General features: G+C 39.8%; 13 non-coding genes and 1 pseudogene across 13 annotated transcripts; all 14 read left to right on the forward strand.

The window, feature by feature from the left end:
- Window positions 1–262: 262 nt before the first annotated feature.
- Window positions 263–381, forward strand: LOC142507403 (5S ribosomal RNA). Its single transcript, XR_012805662.1, has one exon. It is a non-coding gene; the product is annotated as a 5S ribosomal RNA (ribosomal RNA).
- A 683-nt stretch (window positions 382–1,064) lies between these two features.
- LOC142515701 (5S ribosomal RNA) lies at window positions 1,065–1,183 on the forward strand. The gene has a single exon (XR_012811532.1). It is a non-coding gene; the product is annotated as a 5S ribosomal RNA (ribosomal RNA).
- A 682-nt stretch (window positions 1,184–1,865) lies between these two features.
- On the forward strand, window positions 1,866–1,985 carry LOC142511347 (5S ribosomal RNA; annotated as a pseudogene).
- Window positions 1,986–2,653: 668 nt separating this feature from the next.
- LOC142510029 (5S ribosomal RNA) lies at window positions 2,654–2,773 on the forward strand. Its single transcript, XR_012808169.1, has one exon. It is a non-coding gene; the product is annotated as a 5S ribosomal RNA (ribosomal RNA).
- A 2,321-nt stretch (window positions 2,774–5,094) lies between these two features.
- Window positions 5,095–5,213, forward strand: LOC142514176 (5S ribosomal RNA). The gene has a single exon (XR_012810083.1). It is a non-coding gene; the product is annotated as a 5S ribosomal RNA (ribosomal RNA).
- A 680-nt stretch (window positions 5,214–5,893) lies between these two features.
- On the forward strand, window positions 5,894–6,012 carry LOC142507726 (5S ribosomal RNA). Its single transcript, XR_012805974.1, has one exon. It is a non-coding gene; the product is annotated as a 5S ribosomal RNA (ribosomal RNA).
- A 679-nt stretch (window positions 6,013–6,691) lies between these two features.
- On the forward strand, window positions 6,692–6,810 carry LOC142508301 (5S ribosomal RNA). Its single transcript, XR_012806521.1, has one exon. It is a non-coding gene; the product is annotated as a 5S ribosomal RNA (ribosomal RNA).
- Window positions 6,811–7,495: 685 nt separating this feature from the next.
- LOC142507849 (5S ribosomal RNA) lies at window positions 7,496–7,614 on the forward strand. The gene has a single exon (XR_012806091.1). It is a non-coding gene; the product is annotated as a 5S ribosomal RNA (ribosomal RNA).
- Window positions 7,615–8,299: 685 nt separating this feature from the next.
- On the forward strand, window positions 8,300–8,418 carry LOC142506489 (5S ribosomal RNA). The gene has a single exon (XR_012804780.1). It is a non-coding gene; the product is annotated as a 5S ribosomal RNA (ribosomal RNA).
- A 523-nt stretch (window positions 8,419–8,941) lies between these two features.
- LOC142515454 (5S ribosomal RNA) lies at window positions 8,942–9,060 on the forward strand. The gene has a single exon (XR_012811299.1). It is a non-coding gene; the product is annotated as a 5S ribosomal RNA (ribosomal RNA).
- A 685-nt stretch (window positions 9,061–9,745) lies between these two features.
- LOC142513082 (5S ribosomal RNA) lies at window positions 9,746–9,864 on the forward strand. The gene has a single exon (XR_012809047.1). It is a non-coding gene; the product is annotated as a 5S ribosomal RNA (ribosomal RNA).
- Window positions 9,865–10,549: 685 nt separating this feature from the next.
- On the forward strand, window positions 10,550–10,668 carry LOC142510177 (5S ribosomal RNA). The gene has a single exon (XR_012808304.1). It is a non-coding gene; the product is annotated as a 5S ribosomal RNA (ribosomal RNA).
- A 683-nt stretch (window positions 10,669–11,351) lies between these two features.
- LOC142508452 (5S ribosomal RNA) lies at window positions 11,352–11,470 on the forward strand. Its single transcript, XR_012806663.1, has one exon. It is a non-coding gene; the product is annotated as a 5S ribosomal RNA (ribosomal RNA).
- A 684-nt stretch (window positions 11,471–12,154) lies between these two features.
- On the forward strand, window positions 12,155–12,273 carry LOC142507912 (5S ribosomal RNA). Its single transcript, XR_012806150.1, has one exon. It is a non-coding gene; the product is annotated as a 5S ribosomal RNA (ribosomal RNA).
- The last annotated feature ends 11,537 nt before the right edge of the window (window positions 12,274–23,810 follow it).

Raw genomic sequence — 23,810 nt, forward strand, 5'->3', positions numbered from 1 at the left:
CTGTGCGGAAGAGTATGACGCAGATTACTCCTGAGACAGTTAACTCAATAAAAACAATTATTTCGACTGTTTTGGCTATAATTTACGTAAACGGTCGCGACACGAGGATTTCCCAGGGAGGACACCTATCCTAGATCTGCCATCGCGCCAGAACGCTTAACTTCATGGTTCTGATTGGGAGAGAGCAGTGCCGCGTGATGTCCATCGTCGCCCGCGCCACATATACTCGAGGGATATAAGATTAAACATCCCACTCAAAGTTGGGTTCGATCATACCAGCACTAATGCACAGAATCCCATCAGAACTTCGAAGTTAAGCGTGCTTGGGCGAGAGCAGTACTAGGATGGGTGACCCACTGGGAAGTCCTCGTGTTGCAGCCATTTTAGTGTTTTTCTATTTTTGATTATTTGTTGACAGACAATTTTTGGCTCAAATCATCTGAATTTCGATCGAGACCAGATAAGACATGTAAAATCACGTAGCTCGGGCACTGCCATATTTTGACAAAATTGTAGCCTAATTTGATTGTAAACAGGCAAACGAACGAGACTCATTACTTCGCAATGAGCTGGCCATATTTTAGCTGAATACCTTCTCTAAGACCCTCTAATTTGCGATTTTTCACTTCTGTTAACCTTCCGTTTCCTCGAGAAATCCGCTTAGGAAGTCCTAAATTCGATTCCGGTTCCATTTTATCGTATCCCAGGCATAATGATAGCTTTACATTCTCTATTTTATTCTTCTTATTTTTTTTTCTATTTTCTTGGAACATTTAGCGATTTTTGAGGTCGTGAGCCGGTTCTGTGCGGAAGGGTATGACGCAGATTACTCCGGAGACAGTTAACTCATTAAAAACAATTATTTCGATTGTTTTATCCATAATTTACGTAAAGGGTCGCGACACGAGAACTTCCCAGAGAGGTCACCCATCCTAGCTCTGCCATCGCGCCTGAACGCTTAACTTCATGGTTCTGAATGGGCGAGAGCAGTGCCGTGTGTTGTCCATCGCCGCCCGCTCGACACGTTATCGAGGGATATAAGAATGAACATCCCACTCAATGCTGGGTGCGATCATACCAGCACTAATGCACTGGATCCCATCAGAACTCAGAAGTTAAGCGTGCTTGGGCGAGAGCAGTACTAGGATGGGTGACCCCCTGGGAAGTACACGTATTGTGCCCCTTTTCGTGATTTTCTATTTTTGATTACTTGTTGACAGACGATTTTCGGCTTAAATCATCTGAATCTTGATCGTGACCAGATAAGACATGTGAAACCAACGTAGCTTGGGCACTGCCGGATTTGGACAAAATTGAAGCCTAATTTGATTGTTAACGGGCAAACGAACGAGACTTATTACTCCGCAGTGAGCTGGCGAGATTTTAGCCGAATTCCTTCTTTAAGACCCTCTAATTTGCGATTTTTCGCTTCTGTTAAGCTTCTGTTTCCTCGAGAAATCCACTTAGGAAGTCCAAATTCGATTCCGGTCTATTTTATCATATCACAGGCATAATAATAGCTTTACATTTGCTATTTTCTTCTTCTTATTTTTTTTTCCATTTTCTGGGAACATTTAGCGATTTTTGTTGTCGTGAGCCGGTTCTGTGCGGAAGGGTATGACGCAGATTACGCCGGAGACGGTTAACTCATTAAAAAAAATTATTTCAATTGTTTTATGCATAATTTACGTAAAGGGTCGCGACGCGAGGACTTCCCAGGGAAGTCACCCATCCTAGCTCTGTCATCGCGCCAGAACGCTTAACTTCATGGTTCTGATTGGGCGAGAGCAGTACTGCGTATTGTCTATCGCCGCCCGCTCCACACGTACTCGAGGGATATAAGAATAAACATCTCATTGAATGTCGGGTGCGATCATACCAGCACTAATGCACCGGATTCCATCAGAACTCCGAAATTAAGCGTGCTTGGGCGAGAGCAGTACTAGGATAGGTGACCCCCTGGGAAGTCCTCCTTTTCGTGTTTTTCTATTTTTGATTACTTTTTGGCAGACGATTTTCAACTCAAATCGTCTGAATCACGATCGAGAGCAGATAAGACATGTGAAATCAACGTAGCTCGGGCACTGCCGGATTTGGACAAAATTGAAGCCTAATTTGATTGTAAACGGGCAAATGAACGAGACTCATTGCTCCGCAATTAGCTGACGAGATTTTAGCCGAATTCCTTCTTTAAGACCCCCTAATTTGCGATTTTCCGCTTCTGTTAAGCTTCCGTTTCCTCGAGAAATCCGCTTAGGAAGTCCAAATTCGATTCCGGTCCATTTTGTCGTACACAGGCATAATAATAGCTTTACATTCGCTATTTTCTTCTTCTTATTTTTTTTCCATTTTCTGGGAACATTTAGCGATTTTTGTTGTCGTGAGCCGGTTCTGTGCGGAAGGGTATCACGCAGATTACGCTGGATACGGTTAACTCATTAAAAACAATTATTTCTTTTGTTTTATCCATAATTTACGTAAAGGATCGCGACACGAAGACTTCCCAGGGAAGTCACCCATGCTAGCTCTGCCATCGCGCCAGAACGCTTCACTTCATGGTTCTGATTGGGCGAGAGCAGTGCTGCGTGTTGTCCATCGCCGCCCGCTCCACACGTACTCGAGGGATATAAGAATAAACATCTCATTGAATGTTGGGTGCGATCATACCAGCACTAATGCACCGGATTCCATCAGAACTCCGAAGTTAAGCGTGCTTGGGCGAGAGCAGTACTAGGATAGGTGACCCCCTGGGAAGTCCTCCTTTTCGTGTTTTTCTATTTTTGATTACTTTTTGGCAGACGATTTTCAACTCAAATCGTCTGAATCACGATCGAGAGCAGATAAGACATGTGAAATCAACGTAGCTCGGGCACTGCCGGATTTGGATAAAATTGTAGCCTAATTTGATTGTAATCGGGTAAAAGAACGAGACTCGTTACTCCGCAATGAGCTGGCGAGATTTTATCCGAATTCTTTCTCTAATACCCTCTAATTTGCGATTTTCCGCTTCTGTTAAGCTTCCGTTTTCTCGAGAAATCCGCTTAGAAAGTCCGAAATTTGATTCCGGTTCCATTTTATCGTATCCCAGGCATAATAATAAATTTACATTCGCTATTGTTTTTCGGATTTTTTTTCTATTTTCTGGGAACATTTAGCGATTTTTGTTGTCGTGTGCCGGTTCTGTACGGAAGGGTATGACGCAGATTACTCCGGAGACGGTTAACTCATTAAAAACAATTATTTCGACAGTTTTATCCATAATTTACGTAAACGGTCGCGACACGAGGACTTCCCTGGTCATGGATCGTTAGGATGGTCCAGCATGGGCCGAGGCCTTTGTTGGTTCAGCATAATGGCCCGTGATCGTTACAAAAAAAGGCGCCTTTTTTTGTAACGGTCATGGGCCATTAGGCTGAACTAACCAAGGCCTCGGCCCTTACCCACGCACCACTACTGGTCATGGTTCGTTAGGATGGTCCAACATGGACATCGGCCCATGCCCATGCACCGTCACTCATAGAATATCTCACCCCTGGTAAGTGGTTTCTTTCGCCTTCCCCAACACTTGAACCCAGGACCTCCAGACTTAAGTACCTAGATTCCTAAGTGTTGGTACCAGTTGAGAATTTAGTCTTTTTATATTATTTTAGCCCTTATGAACCACGACTCGACCCCCGTGAACTATTTTTCAATTTTCCCAAGTTTTAAAAACCCTAATGACCCAAAATCTTCGACCCCGAGCCATCTCTTGATTTTCACGAGTTACCCCCGAACCATGTTGATCCAAAACTTGACCAACATCCTAAAGTACCTACTGGACCCAAAGATCCAACGGAAAACACCCAAAACCAAAAAACGAGCCCCATACTCCTCTACCATAAGCTGGCCGAGAAATCCTTGTTGGACAAGGACTCTTGATCAAGCTTCCCTGCCCCTACCAACGAACCCAGCCACCGAACCCACCTGTTGTGCACCCCCTAAGGACCCAGGCCCCCAGGACCACGCCCACCAGCCTGCAACAAGCCCAGAACCCAGCACGCAATTCCCCTTGATTCTCGGGTGGGAGTCATAGCTTGCTAGGACTCCTTCCCAGCCCTTGATCGCGAGTCCTAGCATGGCTAGGACTCTCTCCCTAACTCACCCACGACCTTGGCTAACCACTGGAACTAGCCAACCAAGCCCTAGACCCTGCAACCATAAAACTGAACCCCTTTGCTCCATGACAGCAAGTTGCTGCACAGCTTGTGTTCTATTGCATGTGTGGTGTTAAGGTGATTATCTAGGACTCTAAATCCCGTGCAAAATCGTGCCTAAACATAACCTATATCATGGCAGCCCGTATATACATGTAAACGACAAAAGTTTGAATCAAAATCATGCTTGGAATTTCATGGATTGCATAAAAACGAAAATAATTCAAAGTGTCACTTGTTTCCCAAAATTTTCATGCATAAAAATATAATATGATTTCATGATGGTTTTAAGGGAAGAATAGGTGTGCCTATGCGTAATTTACGCACGAAAAATCATTGACGATGAAGAAGAACGGAGCAAGAACCTTGGCTAAGACTTTCCTTTGGCAATGCTCGAAAGTTTGCCTCAATTTTTAAGCATGTGTAGGCCGTGTAATCTAGGTATTTTCAGAAGAGTGGCCGTGTGCTTTTGAAAGAATCGTTGGGTTATGGGAAAGGTTTACATATTATATACTTAATTAAACACTAACAAGACTTTAGGCCTATTAAGCCCCTAATTAAGCCCATTAGTCTTTAATTAGAATTAAATAAAATATTAGTAAAGTTTTGGTAAAAATAGTTTGGGAATTAAATAGCCGATTTGCCAAAAAGTTCGTATTTTTTTATTGAAAAACCAACACCGATAAAATTTACGTCCCGGCGTATAAAATCAACATGCAAGTATCGAAATTTAAGGGACCAAAATGAAATATTTCGAAAGATTGGGGACCTAAGGGCAATTTACGAACGTTAAAGGGCTGAATCAGAATTTTCGAAATAATATAAGGATTTATTTGTTGTCCATCGCCGCCCGAGCCACACGTACTCGAGGGATATAAGAATAAACATCCCACTCAATGTCGGGTGCGATCATACCAGCACTAATGCATCGGATCCCATCAGAACTCGGAAGTTAAGCGTGCTTGGGCGAGAGCAGTACTAGGATGGGTGACCCCCCGGGAAGTCCTCGTGTTGCACCCCTTTTCGTGTTTTTCTATTTTTGATTACTTGTTCACAGATGATTTTCGGCTCAAATCATCTGAATCTGGATCAGGACCAGATAAGACCTGTGAAATCAACGTAGCTCGGGCACTGCCGGATTTGGACAAAATTGTAGGCTAATTCGATTGTAAACGAGAAAATGAACGAGACTAATTACTCCGCAATGAGCTGGCGAGATTTTATCCGAATTCCTTCTCTAAGACCCTCTAATTTGCGATTTTCCGCTTCTGTTAAGCTTCCTTTCCTCGAGAAATCTGTTTAGGAAGTCCGAAATTCGATTCCGGTTCAATTTTATCGTAACCCAGGCAAAATAATAGCTTTACATTCGCTATTTTCTTCTTCTTATTTTTTTCTATTTTCTAGGAACATTTTGCGATTTTTTTTGTCGTGAGCGGTTCTGTGCGGAAAGATATGACGAAGATTACACCGGAGACGGTTAACTCATTAAAAACAATTATTTTGACTGTTTTAGCTATAATTTATGTGAACGGTCGCGACATGAGGACTTCCCAGGGAGGTCACCCATCCTAGCTCTGCCATAGCGCCAGAACGCTTAACTTCATGTTTCTGATTGGGCGAGAGCAGTGACGCGTGTTGTCCATCGCCGCCCGTTCCAAACGTACTCGAGGAATATAAGAATAAACATCCCACTCAATGTCGGGTGCGATCATACCAGCACTAATACACCGGATCCCATCAGAACTCCGTAGTAAGCGTGCTTAGGCGAGAGCATGTACTAGGATGGGTGACCCCTTGGGAAGTCCTCGTGTTGCACCCTTTTCTTTTTTTCTATTTTTTATACTTGTTGACCGACGATTTTTGGCTCAAAGCATCTGAACCACGATCGAGACTAGATAAGAAATGTGAAATCAACGTAGCTTGAGCACTGCCGGATTTGGACAAAATTTTAGCCTAATTGGATTGTAAACGGGCAAATGAACGAGACTCATTCTCCGCAATGAGCTGGAGAGCTTTTAGCCGAATTCCTTCTCTAAGACCCTCTAATTTGCGATTTTCCGGTTCCGTTAAGCTTCCGTTTCCTCGAGAAATCCGTTTAGGAAGACCGAAATTCGATTCCGGTTCCATTTTATCGTATCCCAGGCATAATAATAGCTTTACATTCGCTATTTTCTTCTTCTTATTTTTTTTCTATTTTCTGGGAACATTTAGCGATTTTTGTTATCGTGAGCCGGTTCTGTACGGAAGGGTATGAAGCAGATTACTCTAGAGACGGTTAACTCATTAAAAACAATTATTTCGACTGTTTTAGCTATAATTTACGGAAACGGTCGAGACACAAGGACTTCACAGGGATGTCACCCATCCTAGCTCTGCCATCGCGCCAGAACGCTTAACTTCATGGTTCTGAATGGGCGAGAGCAGTGCCGCGTGTTGTCCATCGCCGCCCGCTCCACACGTACTCAAAGGATATAAGAATAAACATCCCACTCAATGTCGGGTGCGATCATACCATCATTAATGCACCGAATCCCGTCAGAACTCCGAAGTTAAGCGTGCTTGGCCGTGAGCAGTACTAGTATGGGTGACCCCCTGGGAAGTCCTCGTGTTGCACCCCTTTTCGTGTTTTTCTTTTTTTGATTACATGTTGACAGACAATTTTCGTCTCAAATCATCTGAATCTCGATCGGGACCAGATAAGACATATGAAATCAACGTAGCTCGGGCACTGCCGAATTTGGACAAAATTATAGCCTAATTTGATTGTAAACAGGCAAACAAACGAGACTCATTACTCCGCAATGTGCTGGCGAGATTTTAGCCAAATTCCTTCTCTAAGCCCCTTTAATTTGCGATTTTCCGCTTCTGTTAAGCTTCCGTTTCCTCGAGAAATCCGTTTAGGAAGTCCGAAATTCGATTCCGATTCCATTTTATCGTATCCCAGTCATAATAATAGCTTTTCATTCGCTATTTTCTTCTTCTTATTTTTTTTTTCTATTTTCTGGGAACATTTTGCTATTTTTATTGTCTTGAGCAGGGTCTGTGCGGAAGGGTATGACGCATATTACTCCGGAGACGGTTAACTAATTAAAAACAATTATTTCGACTGTTTTATCCATAGTTTACGTAAACGATCGCGACACGAGTACTTCCCAGGGAGGTCACCTATCCTAGCTTTGCCATCGCGCCAGAATGCTTAACTTCATGGTTCTGATTGGGCGAGAGCAGTGCCGCTTGTTGTCCATCGCTGTCCGCGCCACACGTACTCGAGGGATATAAGAATAAACATCCCACTCAATGTCAGGTGCGATCATACCAGCACTAATGCACCGGATCCCATCAGAACTCCGAAGTTAAGCGTGCTTGGGCGAAATAGTACTAGGATGGGATGACCCCTTGGGAAGTCCTCGTGTTGCATCCCTTTTCGTGTTTTTCTATTTTAGATTATTCGTTGACAGACGATTTTCGACTCAAATCATCTGAATCTCGATCGGGACCAAATAAGACATGTGAAATCAACGTAGCTCGGGCACTGCCGGATTTGGACAAAATTGTAGCCTAATTTGATTGTAAACGGGCAAACAAACGAGACTCATTACTCCGCAATGAGCTGGCGAGAATTTAGCCGAATTCCTTCTCCAAGACCCTCTAATTTGCGATTTTACGCTTCTGTTAAGCTTCCGTTTCCTCGAAAAATCCGTTTAGGAAGTCCGAAATTCGATTCCGGTTCTATTTTATCGTATCCCAGGCATAATAATAGCTTTACATTCGCTATTTTCTTCTTCTTATTTTTCTTTTCTATTTCTTGGAACATTTAGCGATTTTTTTTTGTCGTGAGCCGGTTTTGTGCGGAAGGGTATGACGCAGATTACACCAGAGACGGTTGACTCATTAAAAACAATTATTTCGACAGTTTTAGCTATAATTTACGTAAACAGTCGAGACACGAGGAGTTCACAGTGAGGTCACCCATCCTAGCTCTGCCATCGCGCCAGAACGCTTAACTTCATGGTTCTGATTGGGCGAGAGCAGTGCCGTGTGTTGTCCATCGCCGCCCGCTCGACACGTAATCGAGGGATATAAGAATAAACATCCCACTCAATGTCGGGTGCGATCATACCAGCACTAATGCACCGAATCCCATCAGAACTCTGAAGTTAAGCGTGCTTGGTCGAGAGCAGTACTAGGATGGGTGACCCCGTGGGGAGTCCTCGTGTTGCACTCCTTTTCATGTTTTTCTATTTTTTATTACTTGTTAACAGACGATTTTCGTCTCAAATCTTCTGAATCTCGGTCGTGACCAGATAAGACATTTGAAATTAACGTAGCTCGGGCACTGCCGAATTTGGACAAAATAGTAGCCCAATTTGATTGTAAACGGGCAAACGAACGAGACTCATTACTCCGCAATTTTCGCTATTTTCTTCTTCTTATTTTTTTTTATTTTCTGGGAACATTTAGCGATTTTCATTGTCTTGAGCAGGTTCTGTGCGGAAGGGTATGACGCATATTACTCCGGAGACGTTTAACTCATTAAAAACAATTATTTCATATGTTTTATCCATAATTTACGTAAATGGTCGCGAAACGAGGACTTCCCTGGGAGGTCACCCATCTTAGCTCTGCCATCGCGCCAGATCGCTTAACTTCATGGTTTTGATTGGGCGAGAGCAGTGCCGCGTGTTGTCCATCGCCGCCCGCGCCGCACGTACTCGAGGGATATAAGAATAAACATCCCACTCAATGTCAGGTGCGATCATACCAGCACTAATGCACCGGATCCCATAAGAACTCCGAAGTTAAGCATGCTTGGGCGAGAGCAGTACTATGATGGGTGAACCCCTGGGAAGTCCTCGTGTTGCACCTCTTTTCGTGTTAATCTATTTTTGATTACTTGTTGACAGAAGATTTTCGGCTCAAATCATCTGAATCTCGATCGGGACCAGATAAGACATGTGAAATCAACGTAGCTCGGTCACTGCTGGATTTGGACAAAATTGTAGCCTAATTTGATTGTAAACGGGCAAACGAACGAGACTCATTACTCCGCAACGAGCTGACGAGATTTTAGACGAATTCCTTCTCTAAGACCCTCTAATTTACGATTTCCGCTTCTGTTAAGCTTCCATTTCCTCGAGAAATCCGCTTAGGAAGTTCTAAATTCGATTTCGGTTCCATTTTATCATATTCAGGCATAATAATAGCTTTACAGTTTGCTATTTTCTTCTTCTTATTTTTTTTTTCTATTTTCTGGGAACATTTAGCGATTTTTGTTGTCTTGAACATGTTCTGTGCGGAAGGGTATGACGCAGATTACTCCGGAGACGGTTAACTCATTAAAAACAATTATTTCGACTGTATTAGCTATAATTTACTGTAAACGGTCGCGACACAAGGACTTCCAAGGGAGGTCACCCATCCTAGCTCTGTCATCGCGCCAGAACGCTTAACTTCATGGTTCTGATTGGGCGAGAGCAGTGTCGCTTGTTGTCTATCGTCGCCCGCTCCACACGTACTCAAGGGATATAAGAATAAACATCCCACTCAATGTCGGGTGTGATCATACCTGCACTTATGCACCGGATCCCATCAGAACTCCGAAGTTAAGCGTGCTTGGGCGAGAGCAGTACTAGGATGGGTGACCCCCTTGGAAGTCCTCGTGTTGCACCCCTTTTCGTGTTTTTCTATTTTTGATTACTTGTTGACAGACGATTTTCGGCTCAAATCATCTGAATCTTGATCGGGACCAGATAAGACATGTGAAATCAACGTAGCTCGGGCACTGCCGGATTTGAACAAAATTGTAGGCTAATTTGATTGTAAACGGGCAAACGAACGTGACACATTACTCCACAATGAGCTGGCGAGATTTTAGCCGAATTCTTTCTCTAAGACCCTCTAATTTGTGATTTTCCGCTTCTGTTAAGCTTCCGTTTTCTCAAGAAATCCGCTTAGAATGTCCGAAATTCGATTCCAGTTCCATTTTATCGTATCCCAGGCATAATAATAGCTTAACATTCGCTATTTTATTCTTCATATTTTTTTTTCTATTTTTCTGGGAACATTTAGCGATTTTTGTTGTCTTGAGCAGGTTCTGTGCGGAAGGGTGTGACGCATATTACGGCGGAGATGGTTAACTCATTAAAAACAATTATTTCGATTGTTTTATCCATAATTTACGTAAAGGGTTGCGACACGAGGACTTCCCAGGGAGGTCACCTATCCTAGCTCTGCCATCGCGCCAGAACGCTTAACTTCATGGTTCTGATTGGGCGAGAGCAGTGCCGCGTGTTGTCCATCGCCGCCCGCTCCACTCGTAGTCGAGGGATATAAGAATAAACATCCCACTCAATGTCGGGTGTGATCATACCTGCACTTATGCACCGGTTCCTATCAGAACTTCGAAGTTAAGCGTGCTTGGGCGAGAGCAGTACTATGATGGGTGAACCCCTGGAAAGTCCTCGTGTTGCACCCCTTTTCGTGTTTTTCAATTTTTGATTACTTGTTGACAGACGATTTTCGGCTCAAATCGTCTGAATCGCGATCGAGAGCAGATAAGACATGTGAAATCAACGTAGCTCGGGCACTGCCAGATTTGGACAAAATTGTAGCCTAATTTGATTGTAATCAGGCAAACGAACGAGACTCGTTACTCCGCAATGAGCTGACGAGATTTTAGCCGAATTACTTCTCTAAGACCCTCTAATTTGCGATTTTCCGCTTCTGTTAAGCTTCCGTTTCCTCGAGAAATCCGCTTAGGAAGTCCGAAATTCGATTCCGTTCTATTTTATCGTATCTCAGGCATAATAATAGCTTTACATTCGCTATTTTCTTCTTCTTATTTTTTTTTCTATTTTCTGGGAACATTTCGTGATTTTTGTTGCCGTGAGCCGGTTCTGTGCGGAATGGTATGACGCAGATTACTCCGGAGACGGTTAACTCATTAAAAACAATTATTTCGACTGTTTTATCCATTATTTACGTAAACGGTCGCGACACGAGGACTTCCCAGGGAGGTCACCCATCCTAGCTCTGCCATCACGCCAGAACGCTTAACTTCATGGTTCTGATTGGGCGAGAGCAGTGCCAGGGGTTGTCCATCGCCTCCCGCTTCACACGTATTCGAGGTAAATAAGAATAAATATCCCAATCAATGTCGTGTGCGATCATACCAGCACTAATGCACTGGATCCCATCAGAACTTCGAATTTAAACGTGCTTGGACGAAAGCAGTACTAGGATGGGTGACCTCCTGGGAAGTCCTTGTGTTGCACTCTTTTTCGTGTTTTTCTATTTTTGATTACTTGTTGGCAGACGATTTTGAGCTCAAACCATCTGAATCTCGATCGGGAGCAGATAAGACATGTGAAATAAACGTAGCTCGGGCACTGCCGGATTTTGACAAAATTGTAGCCTAATTTGATTGTAAACGGGCAAACGAACGAGACTCGTTACTCCGCAATGAGCTGGTGAGATTTTAGCCGAATTCCTTCTCCAAGACCCTCTAATTTGCGATTTTACGCTTCTGTTAAGCTTCCGTTTCCTTGAAAAATCCTTTTAGGAAGTCCGAAATTCGATTACGGTTCTATTTATAGTATCCAAGGCATAATAATAGCTTTACATTCGCTATTTTCTTCTTCTTATTTTTCTTTTCTATTTCAAGGGAACATTTAGCGATTTTTTTTGTCGTGAGCCGGTTTTGGGCGGAAGGGTATGACGCAGATTACACCAGAGACGGTTAACTCATTAAAAAAAATTATTTCGACAGTTTTAGCTATAATTTACGTAAACGGTCGAGACACGAGGACTTCACAGTGAGGTCACCCATCCTAGATCTGCCATCGCGCCAGAACGCTTAACTTCATGGTTCTGATTGGGCGAGAGCAGTGCCGCGTGTTGTCCATCGCCGCCCGCTCCACAAGTACTCTAGGGATATAAGAATAAACATCCCACTCAATGTCGGGTGCGATCATACCAGCACTAATGCACCGGATCCCATCAGAACTCCGAAGTTAAGCGTGCTTGGGCGAGAGCAGTACTAGGATGGGTGACCCCCTTGGAAGTCCTCGTGTTGCACCCCTTTTCGTGTTTTTTTATTTTTGATTACTTGTTGACAGACGATTTTCGGCCCAAATCATCTGAATCTTCATCGGGACCAGATAAGACATGTGAAATCAACGTAGCTCGGGCACTGCCGGATTTGAACAAAATTGTAGGCTAATTTGATTGTAAACGGGCAAACGAACGTGACTCATTACTCCACAATGAGCTGGCGAGATTTTAGCCGAATTCTTTCTCTAAGACCCTCTAATTTGTGATTTTCCGCTTCTGTTAAGCTTCCGTTTTCTCAAGAAATCCGCTTAGAATGTCCGAAATTGGATTCCAGTTCCATTTTATCGTATCGCAGGCATAATAATAGCTTTACATTCGCTAATTTTTTTTCCTATTTTTTTTTCTATTTTCTGGGAACATTTAGGGATTTTTGTTGTCGTGAGCCGGTTCTGTGCGGAAGGGTATGACGCAGATTACTCCGGAGACGGTTAACTCATTAAAAACAATTATTTCAACAGTTTTAGCTATAATTTACGTAAACGGTCGCGACACGAGGACTTTCCAGGGAGGTCACCCATCCTAGCTCTGCCATCGCGCCAGAACGCTTAACTTCTTGGTTCTGATTGGGCGAGAGCAGTGCGGCGTGTAACGTCTCGAAAATCGAAAAGTCCACGTAAACCACATGCATGCAAATTATTAAATTCTTCGGTATTTCATTAAATTCTTTTAAAGCATAAAATGTATTTTTATTTTATTAAATTGTGTTTAATTATTTTTATGCATTTTATGCATAATTCATGCATGGTAGAATTTATTCCATACATTTTATAAGTTCATGCATTAAGGTTTTTAAGTTGCATTTCGCTCTTGAACGAGGATCAGAGACCGGAGAATTTTCAAGAAAATTATTTTTATTACACGATTAAGTTCTATTAATTAATACAAGATGTTTTAAAGGTGTTTTTCAAGAATTGAGATTTATTGGGTATTTTTATCTACAGAATTTTATTTTTACCCGGTAAGCAAATTTTATCGAATTAGGAGACTTTTTGAGGGTTCGGTTAATATTTTCAAAAATTTTTCATCACGAAATATTTTTCGGGAGTGTGTTTGGACTTAATGAGACTACTTTTAAGCTTGTTGGGCTTAAAATTCTTTTTAAATCTTTAATTAGAAACTTATGGCCTATTATATTTTAATTAACTACATAATAAATCCCTATGGACCCACTACACCTAACATTACCCTCCCCAATCATCCGACACCCTCACTCCCATCTCAACATTTTCATAGAAATCCCAGCAGCTGAAAGCACGGCCATTTCCATTCAAGGCGTAAGAAAATTCTCCGACTTGATTTCCGACGCTCGTTCTTCGGTTTTCTTGCGAAATATTTTCACCAGGCACGCTTTATATCATTCTTCTGCATCATACACGTTTTATATACTGAGTTTGGTGTTCATGCATGAAAAGTTTCGATCCAAGCTTGTCTATGGAAGATCTTTGATTTTCTTGTGTTTATTGCATTCTTTTTGTTTCAAGTCTCACATTTTCTTGAATTGTGCAAGGAGGCTGCCATTTTGTTGATGCTAAGGGACCGTTTAGAGCAGGTTAGTGGAGTCATGAGGCTGGTGTAAGGTTCGGTAGGTTTGGAGTGAAGGCCGAGATGTGTAGCGGCTTGGGGTTTCTCGTTTTCTTTGTCTAGATCGGTGGGTAGGTGAAGTCTGGTGGTGCAAGGGCGACTCTAGACCTTCAACAGTCTCTGGTGGGTCTGAATCATGGTCTGGAAATGCGCGAACGCTGCTGGTCTTGTCCTAGAAGCCGCAAGGAAAGAGTTGGACGAGTTGGGTTCGATTGGTGTTGTGGGGAGTGTAGCGATAGGGTGATCTACGCCTGATTCATGAGGCTGATGGCGTGGGTGCAGTAGGTTCAGGGGAGCCCTATGGTGGTCTAGGAAAGGCTGAGACGTGCCTGATTCCATCGGTGTTGGGCTAAGACGCGAGAATAGGGAGGTAGTGTAGTAGGGTAGGCGAAAGGGGAAGAGGCTGATTTCCAGCATCTTGTAAGGCCTGATCGAATGGTTTAAGCGACGGGTCTGGATGTTTATAAGGCCTTTTAAGTGTTTATTAGGTGTGGTAAAAAGTTAAGAAAAATATGGTTAAGTTTCGAGTCGATTCGGGTTAAAACCGAGACACCGGTCCAAGTTTTAAAACAATTCGGTTAAGTTATAAAATGGGCTCGATTTTACGTCTAGGGATGCTTTTAAATATGTTTTGGGATATTTTAAGGAATTTGGTAAGCTTCGGATCAAAATAATGAGTTTTGGATTTATCCGGGATTTAATCGCAACACGAAACGTTAATTACAGAATTAATTGAAACACTAGATTTAAGCTTTATTAAATTATGAAAAATTATATTTAAGGTCAAATAATTATAAGAAGTCTGAGTTTTTAATTTGGGAATTTTATGCTAAGGTTTGGTTTAATTCGGGATTAAAGTGCGTTAATATGTTATGTTTAAAAATTAATTTAAAATTCATCGATTTAAGCCAAATAAAAATATGGGAAAATTTTTGTAGGCTTAAATAATTATTTGGGACATGTTAGAGTCAATGATATTAAGAAAATGTCAAAAACGTGAAATTTTACGTCCAAGGGCAAAATGGTAATTTTTGGGTTTCCAGGGGCAAAATGGTCATTTTGCACCCGGGGTTAGATGTTGGTCCTGGCAGCGCCATGAGCACAAATTTACTATATTTTAAAGTTTTATGCATCATGATCACGATTTTTAAGAATTTATGAAAATATACGTTGCATGCTTGGTTTAAAGGAAAAATTACGTATATGCATGTTTTTATTAAGTGGTGAATATGATGATGTTTTTGAAGGATGGGAGTTGGTTGTGACTGACGATGTATATGTATACGATGATAGGATTGGAGATATCGTGAGGGAAAAGGCCCTAGAGGGAGCCCGTTTACGGGAGAAGGCCCCAGAGGGAGACCGACGATCGTATTTCCATTGACATGAGATGAGATATGATGAGCTGAGGCCAAGGCTCAGTGGACGGGTAATGCTGTCGCTGATGTCCCCGCCGCCGGGTACCACGGTTTTATAGATGGATCCATCGATAGAGCTGATACGATAGAGCTGATACGAAAGTCACAACTAATGAACTGAATTCAATTAAAAAAAATGTTTAAGTTTATGATGACATGATTTAATACGATATTATTTGATACGACATGTTTATATTCATCTTTTAAAGTTTATGAAAGGTATGTTGGCATTATGATTTTACAATACATGTTTATGTTATGCTTTTAAGTTCATGAAAGATATGTTGAGTATGATATTTTTCACTGGTGTGTGCTATGTATATGTACTTGTTATTTCTGGTATAGGTGTGTTGATTCTTTAGACTCACTAGGCGTGTGTGATGCAGGTGAGCTAAATGTTGAGGAGACTATAGGTGCCGAACTCTAAGTAGGCAGACCTGGTGCGATGACACGACCCGAGGACCACATGTTTTCCGCATTACGATTTATGAGATTGAGAGGAAATGAATATTTTCACACGTTGATGATTTTAAGATTTTTATTAGTTTATGTTTTCGTATGATTGTAGATGAGTTTGGTTATTTTTTTACCGTCAAATTATTACGATTATTTTAAATGTTATTTCGAAAATGCGAGCTTTTATTTAAAAAAAATGTCCAGTAGAATTTTAAAAATGAGTGAGACGTTACAGTTGGTATCAGAGCAAGGGCCATGTATAGGGTTGTGCCACCTCCAGTTTCTGCAGCTCAGTCTTCAAGCCTCAAGTCTGTAAGCTTTTATGATTTCAATGTTTTAAATGTTTTACTCATATCACCTGCATGTTAACATGATTTACGCTTTATGATGATTTACGGTATATGTTTAACTGCTTTTATGATTTAAGGATTTACTGTTTTAAAAACTAGATTAAATTGCATGTTGGTTACGTTTGGAATTGGACGTGTCTAAGAATTCGAATATTGGTCTTTAGGAGAAGTGGATAATGATTTGATTATATCGATTTTTAGGTTAGAAGTACTGATGTTCTACTCTTTGGGGTAATAAGTTAATCTTGAAAGTTATGAATGCTTTTGGGACTTGTAGAATTTCTAAGAAATTATTGATAGTTCGTGGTTACTAGTTGAATTAATTTTTGATGAATCCATACAAGGATTAATGATTCGAAAACTACGACGATTTTTGGAAGTATAAAAACGTAGAATTTATTTAGGATGCATTCTCTACCTAATGGGACCTAAGGATTTAATTGAATTGATTGAGAATTTAAAGGACCTAATTGTAATAACAAATAATTGAGGACCTAAGTGCAACAATAAAATTCTAAGGGACTATTTCGAATTTACCAAACTTTGGGATTAAATTTTTAGTTTTGAGAATTTTAAGGTTTAATGAGTCCAAGTCGAAAATTTTATGGAAAAAAAATGCAAATTTCGAGGAGTTATAAGGCCAAAATTGTAATCTTTGACAATTTTAAGGACCAAATTGTAAATTTTGAAATTTTGAGGATTAAAATTCGAACTTTTGAGGAACACTTGGGTAAAATCAGTAATTTTCGAGGTTATGAGAATTGATCTTGGGTCTAATAAAGTTAAGATTATTGAATTTTATGTTACGAGAAACCTATAAAATGGGATTAGGAACGCCAAGAACTTATGGGTAATTTTTGGATTCTCGAGATTAAGGACAAATTCGGATAATATTCGAGGAAAGTAAGAACTAATTTTGAAATTTTTAAGAAATTTAGGGATTTGTTTAGCTGTAAGTGAGAATTGAATGGTTTAAATGATAAGACTTTTCGGTGATTTGAGCTTGAAGAGATAATTAGAACTTGATTATAATCTGGCTTATAATATAATAAGGAATGACAATCAAGGGCATTGTAGGATGATTCAATATTGGGCTTGAAAATCTAAATGTTAATGGAATAAGACAATGGAAAAAAATTAAGAATTTAGAGTGATAACAATTTAAGGTAAAGTGATCATTTAGTCAAGTTACAAGATTAGACATTAAGTTAACTTATTTTTGGGGACTTAAGGTTTGATGTAGCATAAGTTTTAATCATGATCTTAAGTGTTAAAATTATATCTTTGTTGGAATTTAAATTTTCTAGAAAGTTGGGTATATTTGATGGTTAGGTTACTCGATAGATGCATGTAAGAATTGAGGTGGACACCTCGTCTTGAGGAATTTTTGGTAAGTTATTAAGAAACTTGAGAATAAGTGAATATGTGTGTTGGAATTATGTTATCTAATACTATTTGGGTCGCGTAAGCTTGAATTTTAAGTTTATGGAATACGTGTTCATAAGGAAATTTTGGGTGAAAAAATAATAATAATAATAAAAAAAAGAATTAGTTGTGTTCAACATAAGTTATCAATTAATGAATATTAAGATTTTTATCGAGTGAGAAATCTAAAAAGCTTGATATGTGGATTCTAGAACTCTATGGAGTATAAGTGAAGTTGATTTATTAGAGTTAGTCTAATGCTCCCATGGGATGACTTAATAAGTTTTATACGCTAGTATGTATGAAGCATTGAGAATACGTAAGAATGCAACATTCATTTCAACGAGGAAAGTCCAAGGGCCTTAAGCCTCAACTAAATTGTAATTGGGAAGAAAATAGTTTAAGCATGTGATTGATGATAGAAGTGTTTTATTAATTAGGTAGAAGTTCGATAGTTTTATGGATTAACGCTACTCGAATTTAAAGATTTGCAACAATTTAATATTTGGGATGTACTTGTAAATAATTAAGTTACGTAAGTTTGGTGCTATAAGATAATGATTCGATTCAAGGATCTTAGGCGAATATCATTATGGGTTTGAGATAAGGTTTAACTTTTAAGTGTATCACCGAAGATATAAGTCGATCAGTAAAATCTTGGTGTTAAGATTTCTTAAGTTGCATAAATGATAATGTATAAATTGATGAACATTACGTGTATAGTATAAGAAAAGTAAGACGCAATAAAATTCGAACTGCCATTTCTAATATTGGGAAGTTTGAGAAAAATCGGAATTTGAGGCATGAGTAGAATAGAACTAAGTCGCAATAAGTCGTTCTAGGTTGCAATTCGCAAATAAGGATTTCAATAGGCAAAATAATTAGGATTGAGGAGACATAAGTACATCCTAAGATTTATTATTTTATCAGAGTGGCGCAGCGGAAACGTGGAATATTGAGATTCTAGAATTAAGAGTCTAAACTTTGTGATTATCAAGGATAAGCGAATTTCGCGGACGAAATTCAATTTAAGGGGAGAAGATTGTAACGTCCCGAAAATCGGAAAGTTCACGTAAACCACATGCATGCAAATTATTAAATTCTTTGGTATTTCATTAAATTCTTTTAAAGCATAAAATGTATTTTTATTTTATTAAATTGTGTTTAATTATTTTTATGCATTTTATTCATAATTCATGCATGGTAGAATTTATTCCATACATTTTATAAGTTCATGCATTAAGGTTTTTAAGTTGCATTTCGCTCTTGAACGAGGATCAGAGACCGGAAAATTTTCAAGAAAATTATTTTTATTACACGATTAAGTTCTATTAATTAATATAAGATGTTTTAAAGGTATTTTTCAAGAATTGAGATTTATTTGATATTTTTATCCGCAGAATTTTATTTTTACCCGGTAAGCAAATTTTATCGAATCGGGGGATTTTTTGAGGGTTCGGCTAATATTTTCAAAAACTTTACACCACGAAATATTTTTCGGGAGTGTGTTTGGACTTAATGAGACTACTTTTAAGCTTGTTGGGCTTAAAATCCTTTTTAAATCTTTAATTAACAACTTATGGCCTATTATATTTTAATTAACTACATAATAAATCCCTAAGGACCCACTACACCTAACATTACCCTCCCCAATCAGCCGACACCCTCAATCCCATCTCAACATTTTCATAGAAATCCCAGCAGCTGAAAGCACGGCCATTTCCATTCAAGGCGTAAGAAAATTCTCCGACTTGATTCCCGACGCTCGTTCTTCGGTTTTCTTGCGAAATATTTTCACCAGGCACGCTTTATATCATTCTTCTGCATCATACACGTTTTATATACTGAGTTTGGTGTTCATTCATGAAAAGTTTCGATCCAAGCTTGTCTATGGAAGATCTTTGAATTTCTTGTGTTTATTGCATTCTTTTTGTTTCAAGTCTCACATTTTTTTGAATTGTGCAAGGAGGCTGTCGTTTTGTTGATGCTAAGGGACCGTTCAGAGCAGGTTAGTGGAGTCATGAGGCTGGTGTAAGGTTCGGTAGGTTTGGAGTGAAGGCCGAGATGTGTAGCGGCTTGGGGTTTCTTGTTTTCTTTGTCTAGATCGGTGGGTAGGTGAAGTCTGTGTTGGATCTCGGTTTTCTTCACGTCCAAACGCAGCGGAAGTTTTAAAATTTTAGTTTATTTTGACAATCAAAATAAGTTTTGCTTTGGACGCTCGTATGATTTTATCATAAACATTCATAGGGTGTTAAAAGTTATACCTTTTGTGAATAAATCACTGGACTCCAACTAATCCGGTATAAACGGATTAGCTCTTGTTGATTCCCTACGAACTTTCTTCGATCTCCTAATCCGGTCCACGATTGAAATATTTGTTCCTCTTCTAAATTGCACTAGAAATTTAGAAGAACTTTTGCGTAGAGATTGAAAACGAGAGACGGCTCAAACCTTTTTTTTTTCAAAAATGGCCAAAAATATTTTTGGAGGAATTTTTGATATTGCCATTCACGTGAATCACCAATTGGGAGACTTGGAGGCTAGGTCAATTTTTCCTCTTTTTTTTCCTAAAAACAATAGCCTTGACCTAAATTCCATAATTAACATTAATGGGCTTGATTAATTAATTGGGCTAGTCCAACTAGTTTAATCAATTAATCAAAGTCCATTAATAACTTTAATTATTTAATATGTTGGACTTGTACTCCTACAAGCCCATTAAACATATTCCCATTATATTTAATTTAATATTTAATAAACTCAACTTTTAAGTTTAATAAATTAAATTAATTATAAATTCAACATTTGAATTTAATATTTAAATTATAAATTCAACTCCTTGAATTTATCACCTCCAAAATTTAATATTAAATAAACCCAACTTTTGAGTTTAATAAACTAAATTATCAAATTTTATAAATTCAACTCCTTGAATTTATTCTCTCCAAATTTCATAAATTCAACTTCTTGAATTTACTATATCATAAATTCAACTCCTTGAATTTACTATATTATAATATAAATTCAACTCCTTGATTTTATTCTCTCAATATTTTATATAAATTCAACTCCTTGAATTTATTATCTCATAATATAAATTCAACTCCTTGAATTTATTCTCTCAACGGGAACAAACGATCCAGTGCTTGTGTGACCCTCAATGGTTCAGGGATACAGCTAGCCGTGGGTTCACAACTCCTTGTGATTCAGGACATAATCCTTTATTCGGGCTTACCCTTAATTTGCCCCATTCTATGTATCAACAATTGATCATGAGAATGTCAGAACTCATTTCTGATTGCACCCATCGGATCATGGTAAGAGCGTCTAGTAGCATCGCCCCATGACCCCCTAGGTATCACTGATAGTGCCTGCAAGAACCAGTAGATTATGATTAACGTACAGTACGGTCCCTTCATCTCATATATCCCAATCGAATCTGCAACCATTAGTTCATCGAGGGTTGCATAATAATTCGATAACTATGTGACAACTATAATAGTGGCATCGCGTGTACTATTGGAGAACTCCTTCTCCAACGTACATCTCATACTCTGGCCAGAGATTCCATGCACTATTATTACATCAGATCACATAGGATATCCACACCCGTAGATGAGCGGTGAATCCCCGACTACAATGCACTGGCTCCTATATGTGTCGCAACTGTACCCAACCTCGCCACCTGATGACTCTCCTGGAGCCGGTAAACGAGTCAAAGCACAGCCCTAGCATATAGAGCCTCAGTTTTGTCCCGGGTCGTAAGGACTAATGGTGTACAATCATAACCACGGACTTATCCTCTCGATGAATGATAACCACTTGGAAAGTCCGAGGGAGGGTTGTTCGGTATAATCATCATATGACTACCCATCTGCATGTTTGGACATCTCTATGCCCTTACCAAGAAACGCAGTACACAACATCACAGATGCTAGTCTCGAGATCAAGCGGCCTTTATCCCTGTTTTAGGCGGCTGAATCGACTAGGAACGAATTTAGAATATGCAGTGTTTACAAATGAGTTTCAACATCGAATTACGATTCATTTGTATTAAAGCATAATCAAGGACTTTATCTATGCTGTTTGCATGGGCATATAGATAAAGTATAACAAGATCATAAAAAGTTAAATTAAAATAAAGATTGTTTATTACACTTGAGTCAATAAATTCCCTAGCCAACCGTTGGCTTGCAGGGCATCTACTCTAACAATCTCCCACTTGCCCTAGAGCCAACTACCCATAACTTTAATCCCATTGCTTCGCGATGCTTCTCAAACAATGGTCCTGGCAAGGGCTATGTAAGTGGATCAGCAACATTATCTGCAGAGGGGACTCTTTCGACTGATATGTCTCATCTTCCCACAATCTCCCGTATGATGTGGAACTTCCTCAGTACATGTTTGGATCGCTGATGAGACCTTGGTTCCTTTGCTCGTGCAATGGCACCAGTGTTGTTCCAGTACAACGGGACTGGATCAACTCCATTAGGAATAACGCCCAACTCTTGGACAAAATTCCTCATCCAAACTACCTCTTTGGCTGAATCAGATGCAGCAATATATTCAGCTTCAATGGTGGAATCCGCAACGGTGTCTTACTTGGAACTTTTCCAAGAGACAGCCGCACCATTAAGCATGAATACAAAGCCAGAGGTCGATTTCGAATCATCTACGTCACATTGGAAGCTAGAATCAGTGTAGCCTTCCAATTTCAATTCTCCACCCCATAGACCATGAACAAGTTCTTAGTCCTTCTCAAGTACTTAAGAATATCTTTCACGGCCTTCCAATACATTGGACCAGGGTTTGCCTGATATCTGCTTGTAACACTCAGAGCGTAAGCAACATCAGGACGTGTCTATATCACACTATACATGTTACTACCAATGGCTGACGCATATGGAATTCGTGTCATCATCTCTATCTCTTCATCAGTTTTGGGACACATTGCCTTAGATAGAGTAATACCATGACACATTGGTAAGTATCCTCTCTTGGACTCTTCCATAGAGAATCGTTTTATAATGGTATCGATATAGGTGGCTTGGGTGAGTCCGAGCATCCTATTTGATCTATCTCTATAGATTTGTATTCCCAATACGTAGGATGCTTCACCCATGTATTTCATGGAGAATTTACTGGATAACCATACTTTAGTTGATTGCAGTAATCCTACATCATTCCCAATGAGCATGATATCATCAACATAAAGTATTAGGAATGTCACTGCACTCCCACTAACTTTCTTGTACACACACGGTTCCTCAGGATTCTTAGCAAAACCAAACTCTTTGATAGTTCTATCAAATCTGAGGTTCCAACTCCTTGACTCCTGCTTGAGACCATATATTGATCTCTGAAGTTTTCATACCTTATGCTCACTTCCCACTGATGTGTATCCCTCAGGTTGAGACATATCAATCTCCTCTTTGATGTCTCCGTTGAGGAATGCAGTCTTTATATCCATTTGTCATATCTCATAGTCATACTATGCTGCTATGGCTAGTAGTATTCTAATGGACTTAAACATAGCAACTGGTGAAAAAGGTTTCCTCAAAGTCAACTCCTTGCCTTTGAGTATATCCTTTTGCAACCAGTCTTGCTTTGAAGGTCACTACCTTCCCATCCGCCCCAAGCTTTCTTTTGTAGATCCATTTGCATCCTATGGGAACGATTCCCTCAGGTGGATCCACTAATGTCCAGACTTGGTTTGAATACATAGAGTCCATTTCTGACTGCATGGCTTCAAGCCATTTGGTTGAATCAGTATCAGATATTGCTTCTTTGAAATTCATTGGATCACATCCAACACAATGCTCATCGTGGCTTTGTTCATGAAGAAGCGTATATCTTGCAGGCGGTCTAATAACCCTATCAGACCTTCTAGGAGCTTGTACTTCAACTACTGGTTCTTGGAAATGGGTTAAACTTCTACAGTTGAGGGAGTATCTTGAATTTCTTCAAGTTCTATCATCTTGCCTTTTCTATCTAATAGAAATTCCTTTTCCAAAAAGGTGGCATTTCTTGAAACAAACACTTTTGCTTCATTGAGACGATAGAAATAATACCCAACAGAATTCTTTGGATATTCTACAAAGTAGAACAAAGTGGATCTACTATCCAGTTTGTCTCCCACTGTCTGCTTCACGTAAGCAGGACATCCCCATATTCTCTCGTAAGAATATTTGGGAGTTTTTCCCATCCATATCTCATATGGTGTTTTATCAACTGCTTTAGCGTAGACATTATTCAACAACATTGCCGTAGTTTCA

Source organism: Primulina tabacum, chromosome 10, assembly GCF_025594145.1.
Source record: "Primulina tabacum isolate GXHZ01 chromosome 10, ASM2559414v2, whole genome shotgun sequence".
NCBI classification, from domain to species: Eukaryota; Viridiplantae; Streptophyta; class Magnoliopsida; order Lamiales; family Gesneriaceae; genus Primulina; species Primulina tabacum.